The sequence below is a fragment of the Phalacrocorax carbo genome, chromosome 3 (genome assembly GCF_963921805.1).
Source record: "Phalacrocorax carbo chromosome 3, bPhaCar2.1, whole genome shotgun sequence".
In the NCBI taxonomy this organism is placed as follows: Eukaryota; Metazoa; Chordata; class Aves; order Suliformes; family Phalacrocoracidae; genus Phalacrocorax; species Phalacrocorax carbo.
In genome coordinates this window covers 117655497-117666271 of record NC_087515.1, presented here as the reverse complement: position 1 = coordinate 117666271, position 10775 = coordinate 117655497, and positions in this window count along the sequence as shown.

The following is a 10775-nucleotide window of genomic DNA, read 5'->3' as shown; positions in this document are numbered from 1 at the left end:
TATTTATAGTTTCAATCAATTTGAAATACATCAGAGTTGGACAATGTTGCTGTACATGTGTGCAGGTGGAGAACACATTTATATCCATCTACAGCCTGTACAGTCTCCATTCCACAAAATTGTCAGAGCCAACCCCTCTGAATAAGTTTAACTAATATGCTTAAAGCCTCCTCATCCCCAGGAATCAAGAGAAACTTAACTGCTTCACGGATTAGGGACAGTGCTTGGAAATAACTTCCTGACTGTTCAACTAGCCTCGTCTCCTTAGCTGATAAGAGCAAATTTACAGTCTTCATTTAAGGACAGAAAAAGAGAGATTTCATTTTAAAATGTAGCAAAATTCTCAATGAGTGGAAGCATTAGGCTTTATGACAACTTCCAGGTAAAATTGGAAACATACTTCTGCACAATGATAAGACAAAGAATTTAGGTTCATCAGATTGCGTATTAGACATGCCTTAAGCTGAAAAAGAAAAAAAAAAAAGAAAAAAAAAGAGCATTTGCAGGTACTTGTTAGTTAAAGTGACAGCAAGATGTTCATCTCATCTAACCCAAGCTGTCTACAGCTGCAGTTGTCCACAGATAAGATGATTGCTCCAGACTGCTTAACAGCGAAGGAAGGAAAATAAGCACTTTTGAGGCAAGATTCATGTGATCCATATTAGAAAGCTACATTAAGATTACATGAATCACAGTGGAGAAGAGACTATGATGTTCTTCATTAATTGTAAAGGAAGTGTAGGCAAATAGCTCAGACAAAGACATCAAGATTTAGTCACAACACCTTTCTCTGGACACCTCAGACAGATGATTGTTAGGGAGCAGGCTCACTGTGTACACCATTTTGTCCAGATGAGGTTTTCAGAAGAGGCTGCTCGGATTTTTAAGTACCTATATTTATTTGTCTTTTACTAAGAAAGCCTTTTATTGTTTTGCTAAAATTTTCTGCACTGACCATTTTTCAAGTGCTTGCAAAATTTCAGAATTTAGCACCTGTAAGAAACTTCAATTCTTAAACCATCCTTTTGGTAATTCAATGATTTGTAAACTGTAGGTTTTCAGAGAATGAAATATCTCTCAAAATTTTCATAGAAAAACTAAGCACATGTGCAGTCATATGCACTGTCAATGTCTATAAGTCTTGCAGACCTTGGTAAACGTTTCAGCTAGCCCGACCTGAAGCCCTAAGTTCATAGTGAAGTATTTTGTGCAGAAAGGTTTAATAAAAGCAGATGATCAATTGCTCACATTTATCCTCCAAGTGAGAACACAATGTGATGGAATTGAAATCCAGTTGAGAAAACCTAGGTTAAATGTTAGGAAAAACTAGATAAACTCTGAGGGAAGTGGTGCACACTGCCAACAGGGGTCATGGAATCACCATTACTTGAGTATTCAAGACTGGGCCACCCATCTATTTGGGAATGGCTCAGGAGTAAAGCAATCAATCCTACTGTGATGCAGGGAGATGTACTTCATGACCTACCAGCAGTATCTTCCAGGCTAAATGAGCCCATTATTCATGGGGCTAATAAAAAGTCAAAGGGGAAGCCTTCTGGGGGGGGGGCGGGAAATATCAGCACTTAGAATGTGTGATTTGTGCCTTTTCTTTACAAGACTTGCTTTAAATACAAGATAAAAGGGAAAAAAAAATCAAAAGCAGTGCATCTACTCTTTTTTTGTTTGAAATTATGTTTTTAAAACGTTAGCTTTGTGAGATAGCTTAGCATAGATTCAGATCCAAGTTTTACACCAAATCTTTTCCCTATAGAGGGATAAATCAAATCTTGATAGCAACAACTACTCTGGAACTATGCAATTTATTTTTTTTTTTTGTCTCAGACCTGTCAAATATTGAGAATATAATTTTCCCTCTTTTCTGCTATCCAAAAGCATGGATTTATTGTCTCCTGCTTGCATCAAAACTGTTCTGAGGCAAAATTCTTCAGCAAAATATAAAAATTAGATACTTAACTTGTGGGGTATCACTCAGTTCTCCAGCTGAGTAGTCAGAGTGGTGGTATAAAACACTCCCTCCCCTTTACAGACTACAGAAGGTAAATTCAAAGGACAGAACTTTAATTCATTTCAGACTCCAAAACCCTGTTCAGTATTTACCTGTGAGTTTCAGGGCTGAGAAGTGTTAACATACTAGACTGCTATTTTATCAGGCAAGATGAACGCTCCTTTTGCCTGTAAATTCTACTGCAATGAGATAAAAATTAATCTGGTCAGTAGGTGAACTCTTGTATGATGTCTGAATTTCACACAAAAGAGTATCCTACTCTAGCAATCAAGTATTAGGTCAGTGCAATTCCAGTTCCTGGGAATATCCCTCTGGCAAAAGAGGGAGATATTAGTTAGAATAAAAAAAACACCCAAATATTAATGTCTTTGATTATTATTTTACATAATTCTAAATGTACAGTGGCAGGAATTATACACCTCTATGTTTTAAGTCCCATTACATGAAGGTAACATGTAGTAGTGTCAGTGTAACATTTCTATGTATTTTCAGAACCCCTTAAGAACAGTTTTATTTCCTGGAAATTATTGTTATAGAGCTGATGGTAATCAAAATTGTAAGCCGGTCTGTGACAATGTTCTAACAAGTCAGTTCCCAAATATTCTAGCAGTCACTATTTCAATACAACGTTTAATGCCTAACTAAAGAATAAAATAAATAAAAGCTGCAGCTGTTGCATTTGAGCCATTCTAATACTTGCTTTCCAGTTAAAATGTTATACAATTTTCTAAACCTTTTTAACCTCAGCAGCAATATTCCAAACTAACATTTTATTCAATTAAAAAGGAACATTTAAAAACAGACAATATTTTTTAAGTATCTTAGCAACAGGTGATTGAATCCTTGCCTGGAACTATGAGACAAGTTTTGCCAAATGGGCTGCATTCTAACGATATCTTTCATATAGCAAATGGAATAAATCTAATATTGTTTTGGACAAGTTACATAAATTACATCATAATACAAAATTCTTTATGTGTTTTCAACAACAATAGATGACAGAGCCGTGAAAAAAGTGAGAAAAGAGTACATGATTCTGTCCTCTCCAGCTGTGGTAGTTAAAATCAGGTAGCGATTTCAGATACTCGGCCCAAAAATCTTTGCTTGAATACTTCTCCCACTTTTCACACATACGAACAGCATACAAGCTCCATGCTGCCCCCGAGGTCATTTCATGGGTTAAGAGGGGGTCTTTAAGGAAAGATCCATGAAGAATGTTGATACGATACCTTGTCTCTCTCTTAAAATGTCTTCTGAGGAGTGGTTGAATGAGGATGTGACACTAAACTTCTGCAAAATCAGCATAGATCACATATAATCTTTTGATTTTGAGAGAGATCTCTGGAGATTGCTCAGTAATTCTGAAATATTACCCTAAAATATTGAGTGTCCGGTATGAATATCATCTATTATGTCATAAACCCTTAGCCTAAAGAAACCAAGCAAAACCAAAAATGCTACCACCAGAGCTTGTTCTTGAGTTGAAGCTTGCTGCTACACATGTATATGACAAAAAAATGTTCCTTTGCAAGATATCAGTCCAATACTGGTGAGTAGAAACTAATTGTCTATGACCAGAACAGTAAGAATGGGGTTGAGCAATGATTAAGCATTATGGGCTCAACTCTTTCAGAGATATTGCAGTAACAATAAAAACACCTCCCTTTGGTGTAATAAAAGAAAAGCTTTTTCCACAGTGGGCTCAGAGTGCAAATGCATCTGTAGACAGAAGGTATTTTGTCTCCCAGCCCAGTATTGTCCCCATCTTAATCACAAGCCTTTTTTCTGTTTCCAGAGATCCATGCTTGCTTTTGCCTCCTTTGCCAGGGGAGTTCTTAGGGTAAGGCCAACAACATGTGCTGTGACCAGAATACTCTACGTGAAGGAAATGTGAACTACTGCAGACATGAAATTGTGACATGGCCACTCTATCACCATGGCCAATCAGTTGTCTGTTAACAGCAGCACAACTTCTTACTAAGGATACCATTCACTCCCCTACTCTCCCACTGAAAAATTCTTCACAGAAAAAATGATAATTAGAATGGAATAGAACTGAAATTTCAGTTGAAAGTGACCTACAGGGATCAAGTGATCATCTAGTCCAACTGCCTGACCAGTTCAGGGCTGACCAAAAGTTGAAGTATGTTATTAAGGGCATTGCCCAAATGCCTCTTAAACACTGAGAGCCTTGGGGCATCGACCACCCTGTCCAGGAAGCCTGTTCCAGTGTCTGGCCACCCTCTTGGTAAAGAAATGCTTATTGATGTCCAGTCTGGACGTCCCCTGGCACAGCTTTGAACCATTCCCACTCATCCTCTCACTGGATTCCAGGGAGAAAATATCGGCACCTCCCTCCCCACTACGCCTGCTCAGGAAGCTGCAGAGAGCAATGAGGTGACCCCTCAGCCTCCTTTTCTCCAAATTAGATGAGCCCAAAGCCCTTAGTCGCTTCTCATAGGACGTTTCTTCCAACCCTTTCACCAGCTTTGTTGCTCTCATCTTCATGCAGTATATTAAAGTTGTTATCCCATCTAGGGGAATGTCTTCAAGCCTAAAATTATAATAGTTTGCAACTGTCTATCCTGACTTTCAGTTTTCTTCCACCCAGTATGTCTCATCTATCTACCATTGGCAAAGTCCTAAACACATCTAATACTCTTCCAGGAAAGCAGCAGATGTTGTTATGTCTGTGCTTTTTGTTGTGAAACTGAATGTGTTCTCCATACACAAATCATAGAAATGGAACTTCTTTGCCCTCCAACTTCCGTCTTATAAGACTGCTCAGTGTTTCACTGTCTGGCACTAGCAAAAGTCAATAATTAAAGATTGTGCTTAAAGATCATTAAAATCAACTGAAAAAAAAATGAGATAAGTGAAAGATCTTCAGTGAGTTAATTCTTTTTATTATGAGCAGTATGGTTTAATAAATAGAATATGGGACTGAAGCTAAAAAACTCTGGGTTCTATTTCTAGGTTTGCCTTTATTTGCAAAGGAATGTTGGCAAATCACTTTTCTTTGCACCTGTTTCCCCTTTGTAAAATAATATTTCATTTCTTTGACCTGATCTTTCTAATCTCCATAAAACTTAAATATTATTATACCACAATCCTTCAATAAGTCATCTGCTTTATAAAAATCCAGTTAAAAAATAATTTGTGAAAAAGTCCAAGTATATTGTACTTCAAATTGGCTTTTTTTCTTTTCTTTTTCTTTTTCTTTTTCTTTTCTTTTTTTTTTTAAAATTGACCAGAGTTCAGTTTTAGCTTGGAAAGGAATATTAAGGATATGTATGTATTTATATGGGTCACAATTTCTCAGGAGGTTCTAATATGATCGTATGTGGAATGTTACATATTTGTTATGCTGCTTAAAACTATATAAGTGCTAGTTAAAGCGAGTGAATATTTGGAACAATAAGGTAATTCTATACACTTTAAAATTAAAACAATGGTATACATTCTGTTACTGCCAGATTCCTGTCATCCTTTAATTCAGCTTTTAGTCATATGATATCTCTAATGGGATATTTTCAGACTTTTAATGTTGAAAACAAGTTATAAACAATATTCATACCAGCTGTATCATTGGGAGGTAAATGAATCAAGTATTTCAGTGCAATAAAAAGAAATAAAAAATGAGATATAGCTGAAATAACATGGAGACAAAGACTTACTTTCCCTTCTTTCCATATCTTCATCACAATTCAAAAAGCTTCATCATTTCAGAGGTAAGATTTCCATACACAGCTAGTCTGTGAAGAATGAATGTTTCCCACTTCATGTAAGTGAAGAACATTGTGTCATGCTGAGCGACGAACCATCTCTTTTGCCACTGACAGTGTGTGCTATGCCTTCGAATGTACAGCAAGATGTGTTAATGTGTCAAGTCACGCTCCCTTGGAATACCTCACTGGGTTTGTAAACACAAGCTCCTGCACATGCACAAGAGAGCAAATCTGAAGAATATGAAGCAGTGTGAGAAGAAGAGACCAAACCAGTTCTGAAGGTGATGTTGAGGGCAAAAAGGTCTGGAACAGAGACCTGTAGAGAATCACAAAAATATTTCTTTTCCATTCCAGAAGCTGATGCCTGAAGGACGTGTACAGATGGTATGCATCCAATAAAGCCACAGGGGTTTTTGATGGGTCAGTGGTAAAGAACCTTAAACAGACCAGAGAAGCTATAGGTCTGCATTAAGGTCTCTTTAAAGTCTGTGTTTGCTCATTCCAGAACGCTAATGATGAGAAATTTTAATGGGGAAATGGGACGAACATCTTATCTTATCTTACTGAATGTCTACGCCATTAGAAGAAAATGGAGCTCACAGCAATTGCCAAGACATCCTGTGAAGAAAAAGGTGAACTTAATCTGAGGATAGGTTTGGGAATAGATACATAGGTTAATCATCACTTATTTATCCAAGTCCATTTAAAAATTTGCAAGACTTCAGGGAAAATAAAAGTTCAGTTAAAATAATCAGCCTGGGCTTATATTTAAAATGGTTAGGATTTTGATGAGTAAAACCCTCTGATGTAACATACTGCTTTATTTTTAACTGATTTATTAATCAGCTAAAGAAACATGTCTGTTTGCTTAAGTACAAAAGCACTTCATCCTTGCACCAGACATAAGCTGAAAAGAGATTTTTGCATGAGCTTTTCAGTTGTGCTCTCATCCCGGATGACTTCAGTAGGAGATATGCTGGCGCTTGAACTCCAAAAGCTGCCCCTAAAACAGCTCATACATTCCTCCCTGACTGTAGCTTGAGAAATCTTCACTCAGGACAGAATTATCAGAAAGAACAATATCCAGCTGAGATCCAAGGTGGATGTCTCGCTAGCTGGATCGCAGTCTTTCCAGAAGAGAAGCACACACCTCCAGTTTTTCTCTCTTCTCCTTCCTGTGCCCCACCAAGGGAAGACCAGGACTGGGATAACTAAGTCTTTACTTTTCCCAGGACATAAACCTTTTTTGGTTGTTTTTCTGATTTGTTTTAATATTCAAAATGTAAAATATAAATGTCCCAGGTTGTCATTTAATGAAAATGATCTTGTCAGCTCTTAATAATTTCTTGGAAAATGGCAGAATTTGGTTAGAACTGGAGCTAGTCTTGTGATTATACAAAAAATTTCAGGCCTGCTGGTCTGCTTGGAGAAACTCTCCTCCATTTTGCTTTCTGTCCCACTATCTGGTTCTTTTAGTCAAACAGCTTATTAAGGGTATTCACCAAGGAAGACAAATTACCTAAGCAACCAGTCAGCAGTCTTACAGAGATGAGAAAGGACCATAAAAGACCACTATCTCTGGACACCTTACTTATTCCCGGTTCCCCTCTTTCGAAAAGGAAAGTTAGTTCCTGCACGCTCTTTCTTCCTCTGCTCCTATCAGCTTTTGCAACATCCAGTACAAAATGGAGGGAAAAGGTGCCTGTTGCTGTTTCCTTTTCACATCTTGACCCAATAACAGTGTTTGCTTTGAAACATCATTACATTTAATGTTACTGACACAAGTCAAAAAGCCTACTTTTACTTTATCTCACAGTTTCATTCAGACTCATACTGGTGGTCATCTAAATGAATTAAACACAGTGCTTCAAACTCATCTCGTATAAAATAAAGGTAATTTTCCTTAGCAGCTTTTGTAAAAGTACTTTTCAATCTACCGGTGGTAAAACAATAAGAATATTTAGAGTATTAACCAGCAACTTTTGATATAAAATTAATGACTATCTATAACATTATGATGTCATTGGAACAATCTGGAGAAATCTACAGACCCATAGAAAGTATTCAGTTAGGTTTTTTCCTATAATCTGACAAGATAATATTTTAGAAATCAGAAGCCTATATTCACATGCCTGTGTTTTAATAATATTGTATTCTACTTTTAAATAAAGGAAAAATTAAAAAATCTTTCCCCTTCAGTAGTGGCAGTGGAATAGTCTGCTGGAAGTTCCATTCCATGAAGTGACATTCCTTTTCCAAAATGAAACGGCTGAATGTTCTGCCAATCACACAGTCCAGTTGGCCAAATAGTCTCTATTGCTTTGTACAGGAATACGGACACGTGTTCAATGCTGGGCACTTTTGAGAAATTCAGCTTAGAAAATATCACTGACCAGTACAACAGACTTCACCATCTGGAATTTGCTAAACCAGCAATATTCATTCCTCATGTTGTTTGTACGTCAAGGTGGTTCTTGATCCTAGCATGCACATCTTTAAACTGAGGTAATTTTTCAGGAAATACTCCCTTTTCAATTTATTTGTATGTAAATGTTTAAAGCTATTTTTTTCCTGTATTTTCAGATGCATAAAATCATTGCCCTCTCTATGGTCTGGGAAAGTGTGTTTTTGGAAATGGCATCAGCATTATTTTCCTTCCATCATTCTGATCCTCTGAGCAGACCAGGTAAACAGATGTAGAAGATGCATACAGAAAACACAAACTGTTAAGATCCTCTTCATCACAGCTAGGTGAAGAAGAGCCTCTCCACTATTCTTTGCTCAGTCCCTAGAATATTTTAAAAATAATTCTTATTTTATTTAAATTAGATACAAAATACTTCTGAGTTGCCTATTGTGGTTTAGGGAACTGGAGGACTCAGTATATACAGCTTAGTAACTTCATTTTCAGCTCTGAAATAAGGTATTAGGGTGGACAACATTTATGCATGAGTGATTATGAGCACCCACAGCTTCATCTGATTCCAGCTCGTTTTATGCAGTGCTCAGCTCCTCTGATATTCAGATCAATATTAACTACCTACTAACTTCAACCTCTGAAGTCATAGAGGAGAGCAAAGATCTCAGGCTGGAGAAAAGGCAAAGGTTTGTTCTTTAAAAACAAAATTTTCTTGTCTGTAAGACACCTTTCAACGTGCCTTTCAAGCATAAATTTTCCCTAAATTTCCCTTTATTTTGTCTTTTTTTTTTTTCTTTTCCATTTTGTTCTATGGGGAGGTTTTGGGGTCTTTTGGATGCATTTTTTTTTCTTTAAAAAGCTGAAGCCTGATTTCAGTTGCATTAATCCAGAGGATATCTTTGGGAGTAGATTCCAGACAGCTGACTGTGGAGAAAACAGATCACAAGATGAAAACACATGTTGCTTGTGAGGCATGTCACCCAGTTAACTGTGATGCAGAACGGAGCTCTGCAGGTCACTAACTTGCTGTCTGTCAGGCAGATGAAATGGTGGTAAGAAAGAGCTGCTTCTGGTAGGCAATAGCAAAGCCCTGGGAGGGGAAATTTGAAAGGGCAGCAACAAAGGATGGAATGGCAGGAGGACCCCAGAGGTAGGCATGAGAGGCAGTAACAGCATTTTGCATGAATCAGCTCATGATAAGGATGAAGGAGGAAACAGTGGATCTTACCCAACAGCAAGGTGGAAAACCCAGTGCAATATGCAGTGCCTGAATGTGGAGGAAGCTGTAATGACGCTGTTGTACAAGACACTACATCGCTACTTAGCTCTAAGTGAACTGGAAGACTTAGACCTGTACACAGGAAAGCTATAGATATATAGCATGGTGTGGTGTATGCACTGGCTCACTCACTCAGTTCTTGGAAGTTGTGTAACTTTGTTGGGATGACATTGTCCTCCGTTTGTTTGGCTTGCCATACAGATGTGATCCTTCAGTTTTCAGCTCTATGAGTAGCTCAGTGACTGTTCCAGCCCCATCCTTTTGCAATCAATTACTTAATGTAGGCAGATCCTAATAATTTGTGGTTTGTTTTTTATTTTTTTTTAAATGCCCTTCTTACAGATACTAGACGCATTAAGTTTTGATGTTTTGGATTCAGAGGAAAAATTTGGCCAAAGGTCATGCCTGGTTATAGGAAAGCGGTCACTTGTCAATAATTACTCATCAGAAGACCCTAAAAAATATGTTTGTATTTCATGCCACCATAGTTTGTATTATTTGTAACTTAAGTCTTGATCTTACATTTTCACCAGATGAGTACTTCATCTGCATTTGCTGGGACTCTGAATACAATAGAGTGAAGGCTATATTCACAGGTTTGAAGTCATACATATAGTTTTACCCGTCAAGTATCCTGTTCAATCCTTAATAACCTAGTAGTCGCCAGGTATCATCACTAAGGTATTATCATTAAATGTGGTCCCCTCATCAAAACTCCATAGTCAAACACCCTGAGCATTTAATGCTGTAGGAGACAGAAAATGACACTGGAATCAGGATCTAGCATTTGTTAGTAAATGTAATGTTTTTGAAATTACCAAACATTTCAGCGACAATATCAGAATTAAAGTTGAATAGTTCCTAGCTGCAAGACCTACAGTGTAAGTGCTGACAGGTTGTGTTTGTGGTCTACAATAGGAACATATTTTAATGTGCTTTTCAATTTTAAAATATACATGGAAATGATGAGGACACTAGTAAATGACACACAGTCCTTAAAATCAATTTGTGCAAGCAGCTAGTACATATACGATGCAGTCAAAATGATGAAGCTTAATCTGAAAGTGACTTGTTTACATAGTTGCTGATTTTAAAATGTTAGAAGGCAGATAAAACCTCCTCCAGACTGGTTGTATAGTTGAGACATATTTGCAAAATGCTTTCAGAATGAAAAAAATGAATGAAATAGATAGTAAACCATAGTGATTTCTGAAAGTATTATATGTCAGTGATACCTACTTTGTTCCTCTCACTTTGGACCTCACAGACTGATAAGGAAGGAAAAGCATTATAACCCAGAAGTAAAACTGTTTCATGATTATA